We start from the raw sequence: 26,677 nt of genomic DNA, 5'->3' as shown, positions 1-26,677 counted from the left end.
ATTCTGCCCTCTCTTATTTCCCCCCCTTTCTTCTTTGTTTGTTTACTGTATATTTTGACAGTACCTTGTGAATAGTCATTTTCAATGTCTGTAATTCACCTGGCTTTTAAAGAAACACTTGACTTTCAAAATGTGAAGAAAGAACACAGTAAATTTTAGAAATTCAAACAAAGCTCTAACACACTTTGTATATGGTCAGTCAGAGCCCGATCTTGCCAGGAGCTCTGCATGGGCTCAGGAATCTACACATGCAGCCAAAGTGCAGGACTGAAGGAAACCTTAGTTCTCCTGGGTACATTTGTGAGCCTCTCATGCTGTAAGAGGATAAAATTTAAGAAAGAGGAAAATGTGGTCACAAAGGCACAGAAACTAGTTGCAAAGCTCAGAGGCTGATGTAGTACCTGCAACTATGTTTTACTGATTTTTCTGAGGCTGACTATTTTAAGGTGCCTTAAGTTAAGGAAGTATCAGAGGAGTAGCCATGTTAGTCCGTATCTGCAAAAACAAGAAGTTTTGTGGCATTTTATAGACTAATAGATATCTTGGAGCCTAAGCTTTTGTGGGCAAAGAGCCGCTTGGTCAGATGCATCTTTACTATCGGTTATTAATGGTTCACAGTCATACTGGAGGGGCATAATGACTATCGGTTAGTCTCTAAGGTGCGCCAGGACTTCTTGTTGCTTTGAAATTAAGCAGGCTCTTTCCGGGCAGGGAGATGATGAACTGCAGAGCTGTGCGGTACGATCGCCTCTGCCCGCAGCCCCAGGCCGGGGCGCCGGGCAGCCAAGGAACATGCACATTGGCGCGGCTCTCCAGTCGCCTGGGCTGGGCTGGGCGCCACCGCATGTGGGCGCTGGGGAGCAAATGGAGCTGTCCTGACGCCTGCCGGAGCCCCCGACAAAGGCCTGACTGGAAAACCCCCAGGCTCACGTCACAGCGAGGGAGTGCTCCGTCCCGCCACCTTCCCAGCATACCTCTGTCTACGGAAGAGTGGCGAGGCAGGGCGGGGCCTTTCTGGGCGCCGCTGCCGAGTTCTCAGTGGTCGGGAAGGCGGAGTTGGTTGCTGGGGTAGAGGGCTGTGGCGCTGGCGCGGCTGAGCCCTGCACAGAAGGTAACGGCGGGTCTCGCGCCCAGCTGCTTAGGCGGGGGCCGGCGCGGCGCATTCTGAGGCGCGGGCTGTCCGCGGGGGAGCGGTGACTCTCGGCGGCGGGGCGGAGTCGGGACCCTCTGCTGCTCCGGCCGCCGCGGCTGCGAGCCGGCTTTGCGGGGGCAGTCGGGCTGTGCCAGCACTGGGGCTGCAGGCGTGCGGAGCTGTGCGGGCGGGGAGGCTGTGCCTCCGGGGCACGGCGTCAGCGGCTGGGGCCGCCCCGAGGAGCACTGGGATGCCGGGGGCCAGCCGTGTCCTGTCCGTAGGAGTGAATGACGGAGCTAAATGCGGGACCTGGCCTGGCCTGGGGGGCTGATTACCCCACTGCTGGGGAGGAGGACACTAGTTCAGCCCCCCTCCCAGCCCAGATGCTGGGAAGCGGGCGAAGAGCGCCGCCTCCTAGTTGGGGGTGAACTCCGCGGCTGGGCCTTGCCAAGAAACAAGTCACCAGCATCGGGGTAGCCGCGTTAGTCTGCGTCTGCAAAAGCAACAAGTCCTGTGACACCCCATAGACTAACAGATCTTTTGGAGCGTAAGCTTTCGTGGGCAAAGACCCGCTTGGTCAGATGCACTGGTCAGGTTTGCTGCTCCTCTTAAAGGACCCTGTCAGTGGCAAGGGAAACTAACAAGGCTTCTGTCAGTTTCCCTATGTTGCTTGGGAAACCTTTGCTCATCAGGGGAGGCACCAAGTTGTCTACAGCTACTTCTACACTGCATGAGGAGGTCGATTTTAAGGCAGTTAACTCAATTTTATGATGTCACTGTCTACACTGTGCAAGCTGTTAGGTCGATTTTAGGGAGCGCTAAGATTGATATTATTACACCCATCATGCGAATAGGTGTAGTGCCAGGTTCGAATTTAAAAGGTCAGATTAATGCTAGTGTGGAAACAGCAATTAAATTGACTTTATTGGCCTCCGGAGGTGTCCCATATGTGTTCCACAATGCCCCATGGTTGTCCGCTTTGGCTTCTTCCATCTCAGCTGCTCTCCACGTTTTCAGGAAGTAGGAAACAGAGAGCCTGCAAATTTGAATTTGGCACTAGAAAGTCTGGGAAATTAAAGTGGGCACCTGGTCCCATTTCTCATTCATTTCTTTATGATCAGTGGGCAATCACATCTAGCCATGAAAAAAATAGCCCCAGCACAGGAAATAGCAGGAGAGGCTGAGATTTTTTTCAGCACTGATGCCAGCCCCCGCCCCTCCCCACCCACCACATGGTGGCCAGGCTGTGAGGGCCATGCTTGAAGGAGAGGCTGAGAAAGTAGATGAGGGATCAGTTGAGATGGCATAGTCACCTGGGTGATCCCAGGGCACTGTGACAGTCCCCCTGCCTGGCGCACTAGTTGGCTGACCAGGTAAAATACAATAACAATATTATCTTCAAAAATTACTGTAATGGAAGCAGGTTAATCAGTTCATGTTCAGTCAAGATTGCAAGTGATCAGAAGTTGTCGTCATTTGGTTACTCAGTTTTCTATGTCAGATCAACTGGTAATGGAAGTTCTGCATCATAACCATACTGATTATTAGAAAGCAGGAGTGACAGAACCTGAAGATGGTCCTTTTGTGAAAAGTGCACATGGGTTGGAAAAGCTTATGTCTCTGTCCATGATCCGCTTCAGTCCCTAGTATTGCCAACGTAGTATTAATTCCCTTTTAAGGAACATGGCTAAAACTTGTATTCAATAACCTTTGTTTGGTTGCATTTCCTTTCCTCACAAGTTATTTCGTGACATACATTTTGGGCTTGTCTACACTAGCTCCCTACTTCGAAGGGATCGTGGTAAGTAAGGTGTCGGGAGATTATTAATGGAGTGCTGCTCTGCACATGCAGCAGTTCATTAAGCTAATTCTCCCCCGCGGCAGCTTCGAAGTGTTAAACTTCAAAGTGCCAGCTCCCGTGTAGCCGTGGCTAACCCGCCGGTACTTCAAAGTGCCTGGGTAACTTCAAAGTCCCTTTACTCCCTTTACTTTTGAGGAGTAAAGGGACTTTGAAGTTGCCCAGGGACTTTGAAGTACCGGCAGGTTAGCCATGGCTACATGCGAGCTGGCACTTCGAAGTCTAGCACTTCGAAGCTGCTGCGGGGGAGAATTAGCTTAATGAAGTGCTGCATGTGCAGAGCAGTACTCCATTAATAATCTCCCGACACCTTACTTACCACGATCCCTTCGAAGTAGGGAGCTAGTGTAGACACAGCCTTTGCCTTTTATATTGGGGTAGCTTTTCAGCATTATTATAGTGGGGGTTTCTGTGTATGGTCTTAATCAGAATTGGATTATATTTTTCTAGTTGCTATATACAAATAGACTATACCACTCTGTTCCAAAGAGGTTACAGTTCACAGTACCACCACTAAATACAGTTGCATTACATAATCATTTTGGTGGTGGTACCTCAGCATTGACCGGGAACAACTGTAACACATCTGTTTTCCTTAATATAGTTAAGATGATATGTTATGCTTGCTTCGTGTTGGGTACTTTATGCTTTATTTAGGAATAAAACTAGGTTCTTGTTTTCTTGCTGCTTGGAAACCCAGCTTATTGAAGTAGCTAATGCCATTGATCTATTTATAAGAGGAGTGGGGAACTTGTGGACTGGATTTGGCCCCTGGCTTAACCGAGTCCTACTTGTGGTAAGCCTTGGCATCTCACGCCCTCTGGCTGGAGCATAAGGTTGGTCAGTGTAGTTTTTGTTTTTGCTTGTGTGGAGCCAAGTCAATGAAGTATTCTTTTTTTTTTTTTTCAGCTTAATTTTATTTATTTTTGTTGTTGGGAGCCAAGTCAGGGAGGGGTGTGCATGGTGGTTATTTTGGGGTTTTGTTTGTTTATTTTGCTTCTCACTGGTGTGTGGTCCCTGACCATGGCATTCAACAAGGTTTCCCAACCCTGATTTATGGTATAAAGTTGATGTGGAGTTGCAACTGACATTAAGACTTGATGCCCACTGAAATGCTCTCTTCAGCATACAGACTAAATATATGCACTTAAAACTAAAAAGTGGCTTTGTAAAAATGATGTGGGTTTCCAGTGTATTTGTCTCAGTCAGGGTGAAGTGCTTTAAAAATCAGTCATTAAGTTGTGATTTGAAGTAGATTGTTTGTTTGTTTTAAAAAATGCAAAAAAATTCAGATTAAAATACAAATTGTACCTTTAATTAAAAATTCATATTGTCTTATTTTTATGACTATGACCAATTTTGTGAAACTTTGATAGGTATGAATTATAATATAGAAAATTTAGTTCTTGATCCTGCAAACACTTAAGCAGCCATGTGGCTTTACCTGTGTGACTGCAGGTTGCATCTCCGTGGTCCAGCTCCCTTGGGGCCTGACTGGTCCTGAATGAGGGAATTTGCAAGGTCAGGGGTGGGTTCCTTCCTTTGGCTCCACTTCCACCCATGCTGGACCCCCTACTTCTGATCATTTCTACCTCTAATACCCACAGCCCCCCTACTGCTGGCCTTGGCCAGACAGTTACTGGCCCTAGCCCCTGCTGGGCTGATGCTATTCCTGGCTGCTGGCCTCGGCCCCATGGATGCTAGGTCTGGTCCCTGGCTGGACTGCCACCAGCCCCCTGGACGCTGGTCAGAGTGCCTCCAGCCCTGATGACACAAGACCCCAGGTCACTGTGCAGGGCTGTTGGCCCCCCTCTCACTGGGCTTCTGCTTGGCAGAACTTCCAAACTCTGGCCCTCCATCCACTGGCCTCCCACCCAGGGCTGTCTGATCCAGGAACATCTGTGGTCCTGCCCAACCACAGATATTGCTGGACCAGAGAACCCTGGTTTTGGAAGGTGCAACCTGTAGTTCCATTTATTTCAGTGGAATTACTAATGTTTATGTTTGCCTCAATGGGTTCTATGACTGTATTTTTATTTAGGACTTCTTAGTAACAGAGTCTTTAGTACTTCAAAATAAAATTGTTAGTAACAGGTTAGTTAAACTTGCAACAAAATTGTTGTTAACTTTTTTTTTTTTTTTTTGTACATGCAAGCCAAAAATCTTCAAAAACAGTTAAACCCCTAAGATTAGGGGGGGAAAAAAAACCAAAACAGCAGAAATGTAGAACTTTAGAAACTAACAAAAAACCCAAGTGGGTCTGTCCCGTGAAAGCTCATCACTGAACAAATAATTTTGTTGGACTTTAAAGTGCTACGTGACTGCTATTTTGTTTTGTTGGAGTACAGGCTAACACAGCTACCTCTCTCTTCCTAATATTAGGGCTTTTTCAACACATCTTATGCGTCCCATTGATTTTTCAACTGCAAACCTAGAAGGAATATATCCTAACTGGAGTCTTTAAGCTTTCTTGACATGTTGAAATTTGACATATTAAAAGACTGTATTGGTTGCATAAAGACCAGGCTATTTGCTTATCAGTTTTGTGTTTGTATTGTCTCTAAGATGTTAATGAATGTCTGGACCTGTAATTTTCAGCACAGATGGACATTTTAAGTGTGACAATTTGTTAGAAAAAAATCTGTAAAATTGAACTTCTGTGAACAGCTTGAGAACTTAAGACACAAACAAAAATTCATTTTGGCAACTTGAAGGATTGTTTAAAAATGACATTTGAAATTGATTTAAATATTTTAATCATAATTTTTAATCTGTCGTCAAAGCCTCTACATTTTAAGTACCCAGTATACAAATAAAAAGGCTTTGAGAGGCTGAGTGTATAGAGCTGGCTGTTTTAAGATGTGAAAATGGATATTTAGTTCATGCACATTATTGGCTGGAGTGAAGTTTATGGTAAATGGTGGTGTCAGACAGTTGTGTAACTCCATAGGTTTTTTTCATTGAAGTTGTTCACCATAATAAATGTGCTATGTGACATGGCGGACACTTTGGTTGATGAACAAGAAGAAATAGAATGCAGCTCAGTCTCATACTTGTGTTGGCTCTTGCGAGGATAGTTGCAGCAACAGATAACTGTTCTGTAAAGCAGGCATATAGGGTGTTGTATATTCATAGGAAGCAGATCTGATGGGTAAGAAGTTAATTTTATTAGGGCTGTCAATGTCTGTGATTAACCCAGGACAGATTTAACACATTAAAAAAATTAATGTCTTAATCCCAGATATTAACTGTTAATTGACAGCCCTAGAAAAAAAGCAATTACTGCCCCTGAGTTTCAAAGGGGGGTGGGGTCAGAACCCTGGTAGCCCCACAGGTTGGTAGCTGGCTGGGGCACGGAGCCCCACTAGCAGCCTTGGAGCAGTGGGGACCCCGGCTGGGGCAGGGTGAACCCTTGCAACCCTGTGACTAATTGTGTGATTAACAGCGATTTAATTTTTTAATTGTGCAACTAATCGTGATTAATTATTTAAATCATTTGACAGCCCTAATTTTTATATAGTTCAGAGTAGAACCATACTTTAAAGACTTGGGAAGGTAAAAGTTAATGAATGTAATCAACTATTTTATTTTACTAGGCAGTATATCCCCTCTAAGACTATAAACAATGTTCTAATATTGAAAAGTGGTTCAGTTTTTAAATTTTTTATACTGCTTTTCAGATCTTGCTACACATTCATATAACAATTGTTTTACAGCAACTGATAGCTGTACTGTTGAGATGGTCACTGACACAATTTGTTTTCTCCCACAAAATGTTGAAACTTCTATTATCCACTGTAGTATGTTGGGGTTTTTTTAATAGTTTAATGTGACTGTTTTGCTTTTGAGGTGTCATACACCCAGCATGCATTCAGACTTGCCTTTTGAAAAGGAGCAGGTAACATAAAACTCTGTAGTGGGAAGAATAAGAAAATGCTTGGAGACAAGACTTGTAAGTATGCAGTCATCTTATTTACAGTCATAAGAATCAATAAAAACAAAATCTAAGCCTGTCAAGTGAAATATAATTTTTTTTTATCCCTCACAGCTTGTGATAGCTGTATTTTAATAAAACAATTTGTTTCATAAAACACATTCATTGGGTGGTAGGTTTAATTTGATCAAGGGTTTTCTCTTCTGTATACTGTTTGACATAGCACCATATGACATTTTGGTTAAAAACTTAGAGTGATGTAATATTAAGATAGAAAACGTGCCAAGTATTAGGTCTGAAAATACAATTATAAGTAGGGAGCCCTCCTTGGGTATGTTTCTAATGGTGTTCTACAAGGATGAGGTCTTGGTCCTTTGTTTTGTTTATTTTAGTATGTATTCATGTTTGTATTCGTGTTCGGGAAGCGAAGAGGGTTAGTGACCTGAAAGAGAATCTGAAATCATCACTGATGAAGCTAGCAGATGACTGAAGAATGGGGGAGGTGAATAATGAAGAGGGACTGATCACTGATTGAGAGTGACTTATTTTCTTGGTAAACAAGGGATAAGGAAATAATGTGTGTTTGTTTGTTTTTTTTATACAGCTAAATGTAAATATCTAATAACGAACGTAGGTCATACTTACAGGTCGGTGGACTCTATCTTGGGAAGCAGTGATTTAAAAAAAAAATTGGGGTGGTTATTCAGCTCAGTGTCAACTTCCAGACCCTACACCTACCCCTGCATGCCAGATTCCTACCCTGAACTCCTTTCTGCATCCAACTTCTATCCTTGGCGTGGCAACCCCGCCATTAATATTATAAAAAAGTGCAGCCCTTGACCACATCACAAATTCTTGGACTGGCCCCCCCATCAAAAAGTGTCATTCACCCCTATTATAATATGATCCACTGGCTGTTAGCTGAAGCTAGATAAATTCTGTCAGGAAATAAGGCATACATTTTTGACAGTGAGGAGGTAACTAGCCATTAGAGCACTTTATGCAGAGTTGTGATGAGCTCTCCATCACTGATGACTTTTACACAAAATTCAATCTTTTTTTTAGAGGATCTGCTCAAGGAATTATTTAGAAGTTCTGATGCATGAGTCATACAGGAGGTCAATCTAAATCAATGGTTTTGGACCAGTGTGCTGTGAGAAATGTCTAAGTATGCTGTGGAAATTTCATCCATTTCCCCTCCCCACTGCTCTTTGTAGTGACAAGGACGGGGAGAATTGATGAAATTTCATGGCACACTTAGGTGACTCCATGCCAGCTGGGAGCTCAAGCTGCAAGGCTGCGTGAGTCCTGTCTGGTGGAGAGTCATCCCTCCTGCAGCTGCTTTGCAAAACCTCTGTGAGGGGAAAATGACCAACCACTCACCAGCTGGGAATCGGGCAGCCTTGCTGCTTGAGCCCCTAGCTGGCACATGTTTGTCAGTGTCTCCCTCTCTGCCCCCAGGCACATACCTGGCTCTGCAAACAGCTGGTGGGAGGGGAAATTGACATACCTTGGGCCAGCTGGGGGTTCAAGCAGCATGGCCCTGATTCCCAGCTGGTGCAGGTTTGGTCAATTTCCCCTCACCGAGGCTTTGCAAAAGCTTTGACGTTTATGAGCAATCGATTCAGCCAGAAAAAGTGGGTGTGCCATGGAATTGTTTGTCTCATTGACATGTGCTGTGTTACTGGAAAGGTTGGGAACCACTGGGCTAAATAATCACGTTGATCCCTTCTAGGCTTTGGAATCTATGTGTTATGCACTTGGTGGGAAAACTTTGTTTAAATTTTGGAATGGAGAAATACATTCTTTCAGTCTCAGTATACCTTTTTCATAAAGGGATTCTGTGATGTTAACTCAAAACAACAAAAATACTGTAGGCTTGTTCACGTTAGAAGGGATTTGTCAAGGTACTTATACCAGTGTAAGCATGCTGCCAGTCCCTTCCAGTTTGTCTACACTAGCAATTTTGTCAGTATAACTTGGGGAATGAGAAAAACCCACACCCCTAAGTGACATACATTATGCTGACACAAGTGCTGGTGTGGATAGCGCTACAGGAGGAGGTGACTGGGCTGAGGAACATCCATGCCCACAGACAGTTCCAAGAGCATTGGACTGCTGAGCAGAGCAGGGGTCCACATATTGTCGAAGGGGAGCCAGAATATTGGGACACAGATTAGGTAACCCAGTGGGGAAGGGTTTAAAGTAGGTTTGATGGAGGAAGGTGACCAAAGTCCACAGCTGAGTGAAAAATATGGAGACAGATCAAAAACTGGGGAGAACATGGGCTGAAATAGCAGTGATAAAGGGAAGACGAAAGAGAACTGGGGGACAAAATCAGATCAGTATTTTAACAGTCTATATACTAATATGACAAGTTTGGGAGGTACGCAGGAAGAAATTGAAATAATAGTAAACTCTTTCATAGTTGTCATGGTGAGGTAATATACATGACTGGAATATTGGTGTAGGTTGGTACAGCTTTCTCAGGAAGGACAGGCAGGGGAAAAAAGGGATGAGGTATTGCCTTATATAAAAAATGTATACACTTGTATTGAAGTTGAGCTGAACATAGGAGGCAGATTTATTGAGAATCTCTGGATAAGGTTAAAACGGGTAAAACACAAGGCTGATGTTGAGGTAGGGGTTTACTACAGACCACCTCATTGGGAGGAAGAGGTGGATGAAGCTTTTTCTGGAGCAACTTAACAAAATCATCCAAAGCACAGGACTTGGTGATGAATGGGGACTTGGACTATCCAGACATCTACCAGAGAGGTAGCCATGTTAGTCTGTAGCTTTGAGAACAACAAGAAGTCTTGTGGCACCTTATAGACTAACAGATATTTTGGAGCATAAGCTTTCGTGGGCAAAGACCCACTTCATCAGATGCATGAGTGGGTGGGGGGGTTGATTCCAGAGGGGTATTTAAAGAGTGGGGTCCCAGAAAAAGGGAGGGCCAGAGCTGACGAGGTCTATTCAGCAAGGTGGAAATGGCCCATTATCAATAGTAGGTATCAAAAGAGGAAAAAACAAGTCAGATCAGACAGGGGGATATGAGCCATTGTCAGAGTCTAATGGGAAGATCTTAACACCCAGGGCAGAGAAGCTGCCTTTGTCCAGACATCTGTTGGGAAAATAACACAGTAGGGCACAGATTATCCAACCAGGTCTTGGAATGTATCAGAGGTGTTTTTTTATTTCAGAAGGTGGAGAAGGCTACAAGGGTAGGGGCTGTTCTAGATTTGATTTTTAATAATAGAAAAGAACTAGTTGAGAATTTGAAAGTGTAAGGCTGCTTGGATGAAAGTGATCATGAAATGGTAGGATTTGTGTTTCTAAGGAATGGTAGGAGGGAGAATACCAAAATAAAGTCAATGGGTTTTGAGGAGGCAGACTTTAGCAAACACAGGGAGTTGGTAGGTAAGGTATCATGGGAAGCAGGTAAAAGAGGAAAAACACTAGAGGACAGTTGGCAGTTTTTCAATGAGACATTACTAAGGGTGCAAGAGCAAATTATTCCTTTGCATAGCAAAGGTAGGAAGTATATCAAGAAACCACCCAGGCTTAACCTAGAGTTTTTGAATGAATTCAAAATCAAAAAGTGGAAACTAAGTCAAAGCACACAGGATGAATGAAAACAGCACAAGAATGCAGGAGCAAAATTAAAAAAGCAAAGGCACAAAATGAGCTCAAACTAGTCAGGGATGTAAGGTGTAACAAGAAAACATTGTACAAATATATAGGAAGCAAGAGGTATATCAAGGACAGGGTTATCCCCTTACTGATGAAGGGGGAAAAAACAATAGATAATGTGGAAACAGCAGAAGTGAGTAATGACTTCTTTGTTTTGGTTTGGTGTTTGGGTGCCTGGCATAGTGAATGCTAGAGAAAATGAGGTAGGTTCAGAAGTGAAGAAAGGAACATAAAAAGTAAAAATTATTTAGAAAAATTAGATGTCTTCAAGTTGCTAGATCCAGATGAAATGCATTCTAAGAATACTCAAGGAACTGAATGAGGAGATATCTGAGCCATTAGCAATCACCTGAAAAATTATGGAAGACAGAAGAGATTCCAGCAGACTGGAAAATCAAATACAGTTACAAGCTATAAAAAGGGAAATAAGAACAACCCAGGAAACTACAGACCAGTCAGTTTAACTTTTTTGTGCGGGGAAAGATGATAGAGAAGATAATTAAGGAATCCATTTTCAAACATCTGAAAGATAAAAAGTTGATACGTAACAGCATGGATTTGTAAAGAATAAATCATGTCAAACCAACCTGATAGCTTTCTTTAAAAGGATAGTAAGCCTTGTGGAGAAGGGAGAAGTGGAAAATGTGATATACCTAGACTTTACTAAAGCATTTGGCATCATTTTGAATTATAATCCTATCATCCAAACTACTGGTAACCCTTCAAAGCTTGATATCATCTGCAAACTTGTCAGCATATTTTCTATGCCATTATCTAAATCATTGATGAAGATATGGAATAGAACAGGTCCCAAACCTGATTCCACTTTTTACGCTATTCCAATATGATGGTGATCCATTGATAACTACTCTCTGGGAATATTTATGCAACCTGTTACACGCCCAGTTTATAGTAGCCCCATTTGGTTGTATTTCCCTAATTTATTTATGAGAAGGTCGTGCAAACTATTGCTTGAAAGGTGTCTCTGAACTGAGTTTTTGCATTTTAGTTCAGATTTCATTTTTTATAAGAAGGTCATACAGAACTATTCTGTACTTTTCTTGCAACATGCCCGCAGTTTCTAGTGCATCAGCACAATCTAGAAAGTAATATAGCCACATATGTAATAGAGCAGACTCTGAACTGCCTCTGTATGGTATATTCTGTGTCTTCTGTTGAGAACTGTGCTTTAACGTATATGCTAAAATAGTAGGATGAGAGCTGAACTAAAATGCCAACTCTCAGCTTCACAGATACCTTTCAAGCGACAGTTTTGCATGACCTTCTTCCACATCTACTAGCCTCCTTCTCAGTAGTTGAGCACCTGTCAGCCTTCACCCACCATCAGCTCGGAACGCAACCACCTAGTTCAGCCCATCCAACTTCTGCCCCATATATTCAGCTCACTTTAATTTGTGCCCCATCTCAGTTCAGCCCCACTTTCAAGCCCCTCAGCCTCATCTTTGTTCCTCCCAGAGTTCTTCATTCTCCCTCCCCCAGGTCCAAGAGTGGATGCAGTGGGACCACATCTCCCCTTCTAGGCTGGGAGGGGGGCAACTCCTCACCCCTACCTGCCTCTTACCAGATTGGATGCTGCAGAGAGGAATGCAGAAGGAGGCAGAAGCAGAGGCATTGGGCTATCCTGCTTACTCGCAGTAGGGAAGAGGCAGGAATGGAGCCCCGGCGGCTGGGAAGCGCAGAGCTTCCATTGCCACCAGCCCCTGCCATAGAGCCACAGTGGCTGGGGAGTGTGGAGCCACCACAGCCAGGGAGTGCGAAGACCCAAGCAGCCCTGGGCTGGGAACTGCAGGGGAGGAGGGGGTGGGGTTGAGCACACATGCTGGGGTTTGCCGACCCCTGTGCTACATCATGCTTGGTCCTGTGATTATGGGAGAGGACATCCCACCAACACAGCTTTTGCTGTTGTGTGTGGTTTTGTGGTTCAATTATGTTAACTTAGACAGATTGTCCAAGATTTCTTAGAGTGGCTCTGCTTCATGGGTGCAGCTGCATTGGTAAAGCTGACCAATCAACTTTCTAGTATAGACAGGATGCTAGTGGAGATGCAGCTTGTACCAGCAATGGCACTCTTTTTGGCTGGTATAACTTATATCAGTTCCTTAAACTATATAGACCTTTTTGCTTTTATCATTGTTTCTATGCTAGCAAAAACCTTAGTATAGAAATATTGGTTAGAAGTGTGATATTTTTCCCCTCCCTCTCTGCACCACGTACTCCTTGTAAATATAGCTGTACCACCAAACCTTTGAAGTGTGTAGACCAGGTCTTATTGTGAGTGGGCAGAGATGATTTATAGAACAAGCATTTATTTGAATGAGTTATGCTTTTCCTGCTCTTCCCCCCCGCCCTGGCCCCGGCTTTGTTTCCACGAGAGTGTCTACTCTAGAGCAGGCTCCTTTGCCTAGGCAGACTAACTATTAGCTTGGTTACAATACTAAAACCCTACTGGGGATGGCCAACCTGTTAGGGATTAAGGGCCATGGATAGAGTGCAAAGGGCCACGTGAATAGAGTGCAAAGGGCCATGTAGATAGATAGATAAAAGTAAATATATAGTACGTGGCTCAATGCCCTTCCCCTCCCCCAGAATCAGGCACCCCCTGCCCCTCCCTTCCACTATAACTCAATGCTGGTGACTCACTGGAGCTGCTGCCCCCACACACTTCTCCCACCAAGCACTGGGGCGCATGTGCAGAGCAGCAGATGGCGCTCAGCTCCGAGGAGGAGCCACATTCAACGGCTTAAAGAGCTGCATGTGGCTCTGGTTGACCACCACTGCCCTAGGTATAAAACTGTTCTGCCAAGAAAAAGGCGATCTTATCAAGTTTACTGGTAGAGTTGGTTGAGGTTTTTTTTTTTCCTCTCAAAACCTGCATGTAGATTTTACTTTAGGTTAGTGAGAAAGTACATTTGGGTTCATACTTTCTGCTTCGTCGGACTCAGTTTCTTCCCTCACCTCCCTACAATGCTTTTGTTTAGTTGGCAGTTTGTAAGAGATCAGCACAAAAATATTAGGCATATTGTATGTGAGCTTTAACTTGCCTTGACAGTGCTAAGTGGAAAAAATTCCAGAACTGTCTCACCCGATCTATTGATGTTAGTCTCTCACTCACTTTTTTCCTACAGTCACTCAGAAGTTAAAAATAATTCTGTATTTTCTTGCAAAATGCCTGGCGTGTCTAGTGCATCAGCACAATCTAGAAAGTAGTATAGTCAGGTATATAATAAAGCAGACGCTGATGAACTGCCTCTGTATGGTATATTCTGTGTCTTCTGTTGAGAACATGTGCCTTAGAGTATATGCTAAAATAGTAGGGTGAGATCTGAACTAAAATGCAAAAACCCAGCTTCAGAGACACCGTTCAAGCACTAGATTTTTCTTCTGAAGAGGATTACCAGAAAGTTAAGCAACACCTGGCCAGTTATGGCTCTCTTCTCCTTAAATATCTTTTCCATAATAACACATGGAAACATCTTGAGCTGTGACAAACAGGATTCAGCTTTCCTGGATTAGTCTCTTTGGTTGTGCACAATTGTACCATGCTTTAAAGGACCAAAGGGGGAAAAAAGCCTGAAATAAAACACAGTAACTGAAACTTAATTCTTCCCTTTTTAAACACACATTGATAAAATCCAATCTAAACCTGATTGTAACTGAGTGCCAGAAATTCAAACCCTAATTGAAGACATAATTCATTAAATGCAGTGTAAGTTTTAGTGTTATTACATTGTGTATCACAGTGCTTGCTTATAATGGCGATATCTTATGGAAAATTAATAAATATTTTAAAATTAATTCACTACAAAAGAAAATTGGTTTTGCAAACTGAACAAGTGTGTGGGGGATATTTTTCACTTCTGGTTTGGGTGAGCCTTCCCTCTGATCTGCAGATGTGAGCTTCAACTATCCTCACTTATTTTGACACTTGTATGTAGATAGTACTTGAACAGGGAGAAACTGAGTTTGCTTCTCCAAATTATATATGGTAGCCTTCAAAATATATACTTTCCAGTACTAGGAAACTAAGATATTAAAAAATACACAGCATAAGAAAAGACACCTGTCAATTCTGAAATTGTCTGTAGTCTCTCAGAGCTCTTCCTTTTCAGTGTCCCATCTCCAGCCCTGTAGATAATTTGTAACAGTACTTGTGAATGGACGATATGCCATTCAAGGCAGCCTCATCATACCATCTCTTTCCATAAACTTATCAAGGTAAGTTTAAAAACAAGTTGGGTTTTTTCCCTCCCACTGTTCCCCTTGGGGTGCTTTTCCAGAATTTCACTCCTCTGATGTTTGGAGATCATTGCCTAATTTTCAGCCTAAACTTATTTTTAGTTATTGCATCATCTTTAGCCCTTTCCTTAAATAAGTCCCATCTCTCCATGGGTGTTTGTTCCTCTGATACATTTGTACAGAGCCAGTATATGTCTCTCACGTTAATTTTTGTTAGACTAGACAAGCCAAGCTCCTTAAGTCTCCTCTTATAAGGTGGGTTGTCAATTTCTCTAATCATCCTAATAAGTCTTCTCTTCACTTCTTCCAGTTTGAATTAGTCTTTCCTAAACACTGGGTACAAGATTTGCACACAGCGTTCCAGATGAGGTTTCACCTGTACCTTGCATAATGAAAGTAATGTTTCCCTATTTCTACTGGATATCTTATCTGATGCTTCCTAGGATTGCATTTGCCTTTTTCACATGTGCATTGTGTTGGTGGAAATGGGTCATCTGTAAATGACCGATACAACCAGGTCTTTGGCCTTCTCTACCACTTCCAATTATATGTCCTTCACTTTTTAGCAAGAAATCTTTGTTCACCTGAGTGTATGAGTTTGCATTATTAATTTTCATCCAGTTTCTTTTACTTCAGTTGTCAAGGTTGCTCAGATCTTCCTGTTTTGATATTCTGGATTTTCTCCATATTGGCAGTATCTCTCAATTTTGTGTCATCTGCAGATTTTTAGTTCACACATTCATACTTTGTGCTACAATCACTAATGTAAAGGTTAGGTACCATTAGTCTCAAGATAGATCCTCGAGGAACTCCACTAATAATCTCTCTCCACTCTGCTAATTCACCTTTTGAAAATGATTCATTGTAGTCCCTCTTTAACTAGTTCATTTCCCACCTTTTGAGTCTCATAGTAATCCACATCTTCTCTACTATAGATTAGATTTACTACATTTCCTTTGTCTAGAAGTTATCTTAAAGAGAGAGATCACTTTGGTCTCTCCTAATCTACCTTTTTGTATCTTATTCCAGTTACCATTTGCCTCTATGTCCTTCACAACTATCTCAATCAATATTTGTTCTAAGACCATGCATAAAATTGAGTTTGTCTCCCCGAAGTTGCTAGTTTAAAGATTTCAATTAGTTGTTCCAATTTCATCCCAGAAGACTCTTTCTCTCGCTATTCAGGTGGCATCCATCACATGAGAACAGTTTTCTGTGAATGCTTGTCAGTGGCCAAATACCACAAAACTGGTCCTTATAGCACTGTTGCCCAAGTCATTTGTTTATCAGCATATTCTTGCTTTGCTGCCACTCTTTTCCTCAGGGACACCCATGTACAGTCCTCATTCCAACCCTTTGCCCTAGCCCAGAGAACATGAGGTAGGGGAGAGTGAGCCACTGAGGGAGTGGGAATGTAGTGAATGGGGGGCAGGGCCTCAGGAATAGGGTGGGGCTAGGTGTTTGGTTTTGTGCCGGTAGAGAGTTGGCAGCCCTAGGTTGTTTCTGGAGCACACTTCTGCTCAGTTCATCGAAGAATGTCCTGGGGTTATTCTGACTTGTGCTGAGAAGGAACCAAACCAGACACTGCCTTCTTCGGGATGAGGGTGGGGGAGATTGAGCAGTCGATTTTATATCTCTTCTCACATGCACAAAGCAGAATTTGGGTACACATGAGTATTTATACTTGTATTGTGGTTCTGCTTAATAAGCAGTGATAAGAAGCAGGGTTTTGTTTTGTTCTTTTTCCAAATGAAAATTTTGAGTTTTCAGCCCCACAATCAGGACCAGATTAAGAAAAGGATTAGTCAAGAGCCCTGGGTTGCAGCCCTAAAGCCCCTATGTTCCAGCCCAGCCCTTCCTGGTGTTGGTGGGAGGGGAGGCAACCTGACATGCTGCCATCTCTCCCCTCCCCCTGTGTTTGGAGCCCTGTTGCCATGAGCTCTGGGAATTATGGCCAATAGGGACTGCAGGGAGGAGTCTCTGCACACAAATACTGGGCAGCATGAGTCATGCAGCGCAACCATTTCCTGCCGCCAAATGGGACCTGCCCCAAGTAAATATCCCATACCCCATTCCTCTGTCCCAGTCCTGAGTCCCTTTCTACAACCAAACTCCCTCCCAGCCCCTACATTGCAATGCCCTTCGCCTGAGCCCCATTCTGTATCCTGTTTCTCAGACTCCCTTCCAAAGCCTATGCCCTAGCCCTGAATCTGCTTTCACACCCTAGCTCCCTTCTAGAACCCAACTCTGAGCCCCTTCCTGGACACCAAGTGTCTTTTATAGAATAATAGAACTGGAAGGAACCTCAAGAGATCATCAAGTCCAGTTCTCTGTACTCATAGAATCATAGAACAATAGAGCTGGAAGAGACCTAAAAAAGCCATCAAGTCCAGCCCCCTGCCCTAGGCAGGACCAAACCCATCAGATCAGCCCAGCCAGGGTTTTGCTGAGGCGAGACTTAAACACCTCCAGGGATGGATACTCCACTACTTCCCTGGGTAGACCATTCCAATGCTTCACCACCCTCCTAGTGAAAAAGTTTTTTTCCTAATGTTCAACCTGAACCTTCCCAACCGCAACTTGAGACTGTTGTTTCATGTTCTGTCATCCGTGACCACTGTGAACAGCCTCTCTCCAGCCTCTTTGCAACCTCCCTTCAGTAAGTTGAAGGCTGTTATCAAGACCCCCTCAGTCTTCTCTTCTGCAGGCTAAACAGTCCCAGTTTCCTCACCCTTTCTTCATAGGTCATATGCTCCAGCCCCCTAATTATTTTGGTCGCCCTCCGCTGGACCCTCTCCAGTGTGTCCAAATCTTTCCTATAATTGGGGGCCTGGTACTGGACACATAGTATGACCAAGAACCATCTAGATCAGTGTAGGCAATAATATTTGACAGCAGCCACTCTAAGAATTTGATAAGTGGTCAAGGGTCACATTCTTTCATGATATTAATGATGGAGGTGTGGGGCCTAGGATGGAGGCTGGGTGCAGAAGGGAACTTGGAATAAGGGATTGGTGTGTAGGAGAAGGTGTAGCATCTGGGATGGAGTTGGGGTAAAGGAGGGGGGTGGAGGATCTAGGAAGGGGTTGTGATCCGGTGCAGGGGTTTGGGTTGTGACCAGGGATAGGCAATCAGGGTGCAAGGTCTAGAAGGAGGTTGTGACCTGGGGGGTGGAGAAGGGGGTGTAGGTCTGGGAAGGAGTATGGGAGAAGGAGCGAGGGTGCAGAGGGTTTGGGTTATAAGGGGCATAGTTACAGGAGCAGGTGCAGAGGATTGGGAGAGGCTGGATGGGTGGGGCTGGAGTGCTAGGGCCAAGATTTGGCCAGGAGACACACAACTGTGTCCAACAGCCCACCAGATACCTTACTCAGGGTTGTTGCCTTCTGTTCCCCTGCACATACTCAGAGTAGCTGCAGGGACCATGTTTGCTGCTCTGAGCTGAACCTAGGGAGCCCGCAGGATGGGAGGTGTATTTTATATGCTGCTTGTCCTGCAAACAGGAAGTGCTTATTGGTCAGAAACCAGCCAATGGGAGCTGCTGGGGGGACAGTGTAAGCTCTGTCTCCCCTGGCCTCTGCGTTCACAGATGCACACATAGCTCTGCAGCTGGATGCTCAGAGTTCTGAGCAGGGCTGAGGCATGCAGGGAGCTGGCAGAGGCTCCCACCGGCCAGGTCCAACAGCTTGGTGTGTCAGATCCATCCTGTGGGCCGTATTTTCCCTGGGCATGAGCTACATAGTCCTTGGCAGATGTTTGTCTAAACTACTCTTAAGAATCTCCAGTGATGGACATTCCACAATTTGACTAGGCATACTGGGTATGTGAGACCCTGTTCATTGCCTCTGTTATCCTTCAGTTTTCGTTTCTCTGTTATATACTTTTAATATATTTGTCCAGTTTCTTTTGTTCAAATAATTCTGGTATATTTTCCATAAGTTTTATATCAGTCTAATGGTTCATAACATCCCCTTGAATTGCTGAGTATTGTGGTGTCATGTTAGTGTTTAGTCATAAGTATTTTGGAGCACCCTTTCTGCTGATACAACCCCACCTCCCCTGTTTTTACTTGTGGGTTACAACTGCTTGCTTTCTGAATGGTGACTTTCACTGAACAAGTTTGTGCTATTTATTACTCTTTCCCCTACCATCATCAAGAAATTTTAATTTCATGCTCTGAAGGAAGAGAATGATGTGATTCACTAACCTCATTAATCATTTCTTTCCTCACTGACTGAGTCTCTGGAGTTCCCTATAAATCATATTAAAATGCTAGTAGAATTTTTCCCTGGAAGGTTCGCACATTGCTTCTCTCATCTGTGTAGGTTCATAAAATCCACTGGTGTAGAAAGACACATCAAGAAAGATTTTCATAGTAGTGTACCTAATTACCGTTCCTCAGATTACAGTAGTTAGAAGGGATGCAGTCAGGTTTAAAAATAATTTTTTACAGACTGATTTCCTTTACCTTTTTTAACAAATACCCCAGCAGAGTACGACACTTTCAATTTCCTAGAAAAACAATCTTACTTCTACACAATTAATGCTGATTTCTTTCTTCTGAATATCACTTGTCCACCATGTGCTACCTCTTTAAGGCTGTATCTACATTACCTCAGAAGATCAACCCACTCAGGGTGGATCTTCTGGGGTTTGATTTCATGGATCTAGTATGGATGTGCAAAATCCAACTCTCAGGGGTCACAGTTGACCCTCGTACTCCTTGTGAGATGTGAGGGGTAAGGAAGGTCAATGGGAGAAACTCTCCCATCGATCTTCCCCATTACAGCCAAGTTAGCCAAGTGCAGGTACATTGGTTTTTAGCTGTGCAATTGCCATAGCTAGAATTGCATATTTGTGGTCAACTTACTTTGCCTCGTGTAGACATAGCCTTAGTCAGTTTCACTTCCTTGCTGCCATGCACTAGCACTGTCCTGTAGTGTCTGGCTTGCAAGTGCTGAAGAGCAATATTTTTGAAATCCAGCAAAATACTTTTTTAATTGGAGGGAAAACATCATGGACATATATTTCCTTTGATCTTAGATTTTGAAAGTAACCTTGTAGTACACCTGCTTGGCAATATCCCTTTAATATTAATTTTCTTCCAAATTAATCTCTTTTCTGTTGGATGTGAGGGAGTTATGGTTAGATTTCAGTCAAAATCAAACTGTAAACTTTTGAACATGGAATATTCTGACTCTAATGGACAACCCAGACTGTGAATGACCAGAAGGATTCACAGCAGTTATCACCCATGATATAGCTGCCCTGGCAGAAATCTGTAGACCAGAAGGAGGACAGCTAAGAGAAGAAGGTGGAGAGTACACACTTTTTCTGGAAAGGAACCCTGAAGGAAGAAAAAAATGAATTCATGAAGTAGAACTTGCCATCAAACATGAACTGACAAAGATCCTATCTGAAGTTCTTGTTGGCATCAGTGAGTGTCTCATGACCCTTTGCTTGAAGCTTGCCAAAATCCAACAGGCAACTGTCATTAGTTTTTATGTACCAACTCTAGATGCTGAAGATGATGTGATCTACACCCAATTGGACATAGTCCTGAAAGACATCCTCAAAGAATACAAGATTATTCTCATGCAAGATTTCAATGCCAGAGTTGGAAGAGATGCAGACCTCTGGCAGACTACCATTGGGAAAGAAGGAATTGGCAACAGCAACTCCAGTGGGGTGCTCCTCCTTACAAAATGTGTGGAACACAAGCCCATCATCATGAATGTCCTCTTGCACCAGAAAAACAAATTTAAGACCTCATGGCAACATCCTTGATTGAAGCCCTGTCACCTCATAGACTGTGTCCTCGTCTGTGCTTGGGTTTGGCATGATGTCCTTCTCACATGTGCATTGACTAGTGCTGGTAAGTGCTGGACTGATCACCACCTTATTCAATGTACAGTGGTGATTAAGATTGTTACCAAACGGAAAAGTCAGAGGGAACAGATCTGATGAAAGATCAACATATGAAGCCTGAAACACCATCAGATGAATTGACTTCCAGATACTTCTCCAAAGGAAGCTGCTGACAGTACACCCGGAAGATGTGGAAGAACACTGGTGTCAACTGAAAAATGCTATCATTGAAGGTTGTGGAGAAACCATTGGTTACCAGTCCAGGAAGCATCAGGACTGGTTTGATGAGAATGATGTGGAAATCGAATGCCTGATTCATGCAAAAAGGAAGGCCTTTATGGCATAGCAAAGCAACATCAACTGCACAATGAAGAAAGAAGTGCATGCCAAGGCAGAAGTCCAATGTAAAACAAGAACTCTGGAAAAAACAGAGGTGGGCTAAGAAGGCATGAGAACTCCAGCATCTTGTAGATATCAACAATGCAAGAGGTTTCTTCAATGCTACCAAAGCTGTTTATGGACTGAGAAACCATGGAATCAGTCTCCTGAGCTCAAAGGATGGTGCCCAACTCTTGAAGGACAACAAAGCAATTGCTTCTTGCTTGAGGGAGCATTATAATGAGCTTTTGACCTGCCCCTCCACTGTAGTCCTAGAATTCCTTGACTAAATCTCTCAGCAACTGCCTGGCAATGATCTTGCAACACTTCCTATCCTGAGTGAGATCCAAGCTGCCATCAAAGCAATTAAGAGCAGCAAGGCAACCAGACTAGATGGAATCCTCACTGAAGTCCTCAAAGGTGGGCCAGAGCTCCACAAACAACTCCACCACCTGATTCTCAAGATCTGGGATAGGAAACATGCTGCGAGATTTCAGAGATGTACTGAGTGTCAGCCCCTTCAAGAAGGGCAAAAAGTCACTGTGGAAACTATTGTGGCATCTTCCTTCTGGCAGTGGGAGGGAAAATCTTAGCTCGAACCCTTGCAAAACCACTCCTGCCACTCTGAGAAGAAATTCTCCCAGTGTGGCTTCTGCCCATTCCAAGAAACAGGGGATGTGATTTTCACCATCCAGCAACTGCCTTGTTGACGTGAACCCACCGGACACAGTTACCTCATCGGGGGCTTGAGATGGACTATGTTTAGGCACCTTTTCGAGCCCACTCGCCATGTGGGGATGCACAGAATAGATCCTGAATAGGGCTGCTTATTCACGGGTGCAGCAGCCAGACCATTCTACTACCTCAGTACTTGAAATGGAATGACTGACACATACATCCACTGCCTATGTGCTGGTCCATGACTAAAAGCTTCAGGATTTCACAATCCTGCTCCTGTCACTGTTCACCTGCCACCATAGGGCTTACGTTTTGGAGGGTAGTATGCAGAGGAAGATGCCTGTGTATGATGACTTTTTACATGGAGGGACTTTTGCACTGCAGCCACCACAGAGTTCTTGAATGCTAGAAGGCACAGGTCCAATGGCATAGGATCCACGATGACTGGGGGTCTCCTGTCCACTGCAGCCTTCATCTGCCTTCACGGCCATTGTAGTATTGCCTTTGCTGTCCTCTGCCTGTTCTGCTATTGAGGACTTTTAGGATCGTTCTTCCTCTGGACAGTCCCACTTGATCTTGCTGCCATCGGTGACCCTATGGCAGTGTTTCCTAAATGTTGTTCAATGGAACCCTGTGGTTCTGTAAAGTGAAAATAAGGGTTCCGTGGTAAAATGATCAGAGGTCATTAACTTGCCGCTCTGGAGCTGCATGCAACTCTAAGGAGTCATTTGCATCTCTGGATGCTGCCTCTGCTGACTCCTGTGGCTCCCTGCTGTACCACAACTGAAACAGTAAACTAAACGTAATTGGTTTAAGGGCTTGCAGGACAGTGGAGAGGGATCCAGCCATTAAACCAACTGAATTTAGTTCCATTATTTCAGTGGTGGCAGAGCAGGGAGCCACAGAGAGCCTCTCACTCACAAAGTAGTTGACATGCGTGCAATGGGGGCAGGGCAAGGGGAGCCAATGGCTATCCAAAAGTGGAGCCAGATAGGTCCTGCAGTTTCTGCATCATCCTCGCCTTTTATTGGCTACAGCTGGCCATAGGGTGGCCAATGAAATCGGGCCCTCAGAACAAGAGTTGGAATAGTGGTGGTGGCTCAGGTAGGTTCGTCCGCCATGTTGGGTAAGGTACTAACTTAGGTAGAGTTTAACAGCATATCATATCTTAAATGTCTCATAGAAATGGAAGGGACCTTGAGAGGTCATCAGGTTGAGGCTGCTGCCCTCTCAACAGGACCAAGCACCATTCCTGATAGACTTTTTTTTAAATCTATTTGCTGCATACCCCTAAATGGCCTCTTCAAGGATTGAACTCACAACCCTGGGTTTACAAGAACAGTGCTCAAATCACTGAGCTATCTATCCCCTCGTAATCAGCAGGAGATCAGTGTGTGCAAGGGAAATAAGTTAGCATTTCTATGAGCTCATTCTACAAAATTTAGGCATTTCAGTAAGGCAGCCTTAATGCTGTGCTAACTTAAGGCTTCCCTTTCATCCACTGGTGGCTGGTGAGAGAACTCTGGCTACATGACCCTCCACCCCCTGCACCTTTCTGTGTACCAAGCCTCTCTCTGCACTTGCTCGCTCCCCTCCCCCACCTGCTGCTTCCGGTGAGTGCAGGGGCAGTCCCTTCCCTCCCAAACTTTCTTGATGCAAGGCTTGAGAATATTTTGTAATGATAGCCACTCTCTGGGTGTTTGCTTTTCACAATTCTGTATTGGATAGGTGGAATGAGGGAAAGAGACTCAACTGAAAGGACAGAAAAATAATAGATGGCTTTTCAATTGGTCACTAATTTTTTTTTTTAAGAAAAATAACACTAGTTTAAGTTCTCTGAGTTTGTATATGTAATGGGAATAATTCCCAAAAGAGAGAGTAGGAATTCAGATTAGCGTGGGATGGAAGCAATTTGAATCTGAAATGAAGGGCAGCCTTCTTAATGCAGGGCCGTTTTATGCACTGCATGTGAAAGATTTGTGGAATGATACGTGATAGCCATTGTTGCACACAGTATTTCACAGAGAGCTTTCGTTATTATTTAAAAGGTTATTTTTCAAAAGGAGTGAATAAAACAACATTAATCCCAAAGTTGCTTACTTCCTAGCATGTATTTATTGAAGACCATAAAACAATAACTAGTCCGATTCAACAGCAAATGGCAGTACAGTAGGGTCTCAGCATTCATGAACATAAGGTTCATGAACTCAATTATTCACAAGTGGTTGCTTCTCCTGGGGCTCCAGGTCAGGGAGCACCAGCGGCCACCGCTTCCTTTGGGGTTTGGGGTAGGGAGTGCTGGCAGCTGGGTTCCAGGTGGCGAGCGGCTGCTATATTCACAAAACTTAGCGTTTGAGGGTTCTCAAGATGGAACTGTCATGAATGTTGAGACCCTACTGTACTGAATGTTATGGCAGTTGCGTATAGATCTGAATTTTAGGAGATACTACAGTAACCTGTCATATTTTGAGATGCCTTCTGTAGACCTCTGACCTAAGGTCAGGAAATAACAGCTGAATCTCACGGCTTGATTTCCCAATGAAATTGCCTTCAAGTCTGATGGTTGACGTCCACAGTCTGAAAATCTTTTTCTGCACTTCTGCCTGGCTTTTGTCTTGCATATAACTTTTAAGCCCATGTTACATAAATTGTAAGTATTTACTGAAATATCATATGAATTATTATATGGAACAAAACAAGAAGCCTTTGGAAGTAATCTTATACTACAGAAGGTCCTGCCTGTGAGGTATATGAATGTGGAACGGTGACTTACAATATATCATCCATAGACATCTGATAAAGAATGCAAAGAATGTGTGAAGAGAGAACCTCAAAGAGAAACAAACACTACAGGGGCACAAGCTTGTAGCTGTTACTTAAATGACATGCTTTCGGTTGACCTTGAAAGAGCTGTTCCAGGGTATTGATAAGTGGTAATCTGACTGAAGGATTGTCTGTTACACTAGCCACCTGGGAAACTGAAGAAACAACTGACAGCCCGGCAGGTACCCAGAAGTCACTGACTACAGGACCGATCCCACAAAGAAAGCAATAGAATGCATTTGGCCATTGCTAGGAGTCTACAACCAAAATAGCAAGAAGAGCCATTTTTTCAAATTCAGTTAAAAAAAATCAATACTTGAAGAGCTTCAATGCATGTGAATGTGAGACAGTCTGTAATAAATAATGTCAAAATGTACTTTGTCACCCCTATTTTTAGAACAGCTCACACACAATTATGTATATCAATTAGAAAGTTGTTACCCCCACCTCTAGGCTTTACCCCTCATCCTGCAAACTTGCCGCCCATCCCCAGGTTTAACCTCTCTCATCCATAAACTGCCCCCCTATCCCTAGGTTTATCCCCTCTGAGCCCTAAACCCGCTCCCCCATCCCTAGGTTTTACCTGCCTCAGCTGACGAGCTCTGCATGCTGCTGCTGCTGCTGCTGCTCCCCCCTGCTGCCTCCTTCTCAGTGCTGCTGGGAAACAAAGGCGGGGGAGGCTTGGTCGCCCCTCCACCCAGCTCTCCTGCAGGCTGACTTTCCCCACATGCAGCACGTGGGAGGCTCCGTACCCTGCTGGCTTCCTCTTCCAGGGTTCCCTGCCCTGCCAGCTTCCCCCTCCCTGCCACAGCTGACTGCGCAGTGGCTCTGGAGGCTGCTGCTGCTTAAACAAAATAACTAAATTCCATTTGAACTGCGGGCTTTAAGTGGGGGCAGCCTCTGGAGCTGCAAGAGGAGTCTGTGGTGGCAGCCCTTGGATCCGCAAATGGCTCCTTAAAGAGGTGCATGCGGCTTTGAAGCCACATGTTACAGACCTTTGGCCATTACCTACAGTCCCCATCTCAAACCTCTCTAGCACGTCATCAGGGATCTACAACCTATCCAAGATGATGATCCCTTTCTCTCTCAGATCTTGGGAGGAAGGCCTCATATCTATTCTGAAGATACCATCACTGGACCTAACCATGTTAATTACAGAATCAGGAGCACGTTCTCCTGTTCCTCAGCTAAGGTTATATATTCCATCATGTGCCAGCAGTGCGCATCAACAATGTATATTGGGCAAACTGCAACACTTTTTGCCAAAGAATGAATGGACACAGAGAAGATATCAAAAATCTCCAAATGCACAAACCTGCCAGCCGGCACTGTAATGGAGTGGGCCATTCTGTTAAAGACAATTTGTGTTCTGCAGAAGAGACTTTAACAAGGGTCTACAGAGAGAATGTTTGGAACTAACATTCATATTCAAATTCAACACATTAACACTTGGTTTTTGAACAGGGACAGCAATTACCTGACCCATTATAAGGACTCTTTCACATACTTTGATGTTTGAACAAACACTTAACTTCCCCCCCTCCCCTCACCCTCCTCTTTTTGCTCTTCTATCTGATTTGCCAGTCTCGATAACAAGTTTTCTGATTTGTCAATCTTGGTAACAATTTTGGACTTCTGTACTTTATATATTGAGTCTGTTTTGGTAAGGCTATAGATGTGAAGAAATGGGTCTGTCCCACTAAAGCTCATCACCCAATAAATTATTTTGTTAGTCTTTTAAAGTGCAACTTGACTGCTGTTACGTTTTGACATCTACTCTAGTGATACCATCATAGGACCTAACCACATCAACCACACCATCAGGAGTTTGTTCTTCTGCACATCTACTAATGTGATGTATGTCATTGTGTGCCAACAGTGCCCCTCTGCCATGTACATTGACCAAAATGGACTGTCTCTAGGCAAAAGAATACATGGACACAAATAAGACATCAAGAACAGTAACCTTCAAAAACTAGTAACAGCACTTCAGTCTCCCTGGACACTCAGTAACAGACCTGAAAGTTTCTCTATTTGAGCAAAAAAAACAAACTTG

At 43.8% G+C, this 26,677-nt stretch overlaps 1 protein-coding gene across 2 annotated transcripts in view; it reads left to right on the top strand.

The window, feature by feature from the left end:
- Nucleotides 1-683: 683 nt before the first annotated feature.
- Nucleotides 684-26,677, top strand: part of MICU1 (mitochondrial calcium uptake 1) — a 165,499-nt gene continuing 139,505 nt past the window's right edge. The window contains exon 1 of one of the 2 annotated variants that reach the window (XM_075000294.1): nt 684-1,111. The gene's annotated coding sequence lies outside the window, so the exon portion shown is untranslated. Of the gene's footprint in view, nt 1,112-1,548; nt 1,680-26,677 lie in introns of those variants that run through there. The other variant, XM_075000295.1, reaches the window with a different exon arrangement.

This window comes from Carettochelys insculpta, chromosome 7, assembly GCF_033958435.1.
Source record: "Carettochelys insculpta isolate YL-2023 chromosome 7, ASM3395843v1, whole genome shotgun sequence".
NCBI classification, from domain to species: domain Eukaryota; kingdom Metazoa; phylum Chordata; order Testudines; family Carettochelyidae; genus Carettochelys; species Carettochelys insculpta.
The sequence above is the reverse complement of the archived record's forward strand: the minus strand, read 5'-3'. Positions and strand labels throughout refer to the sequence as shown.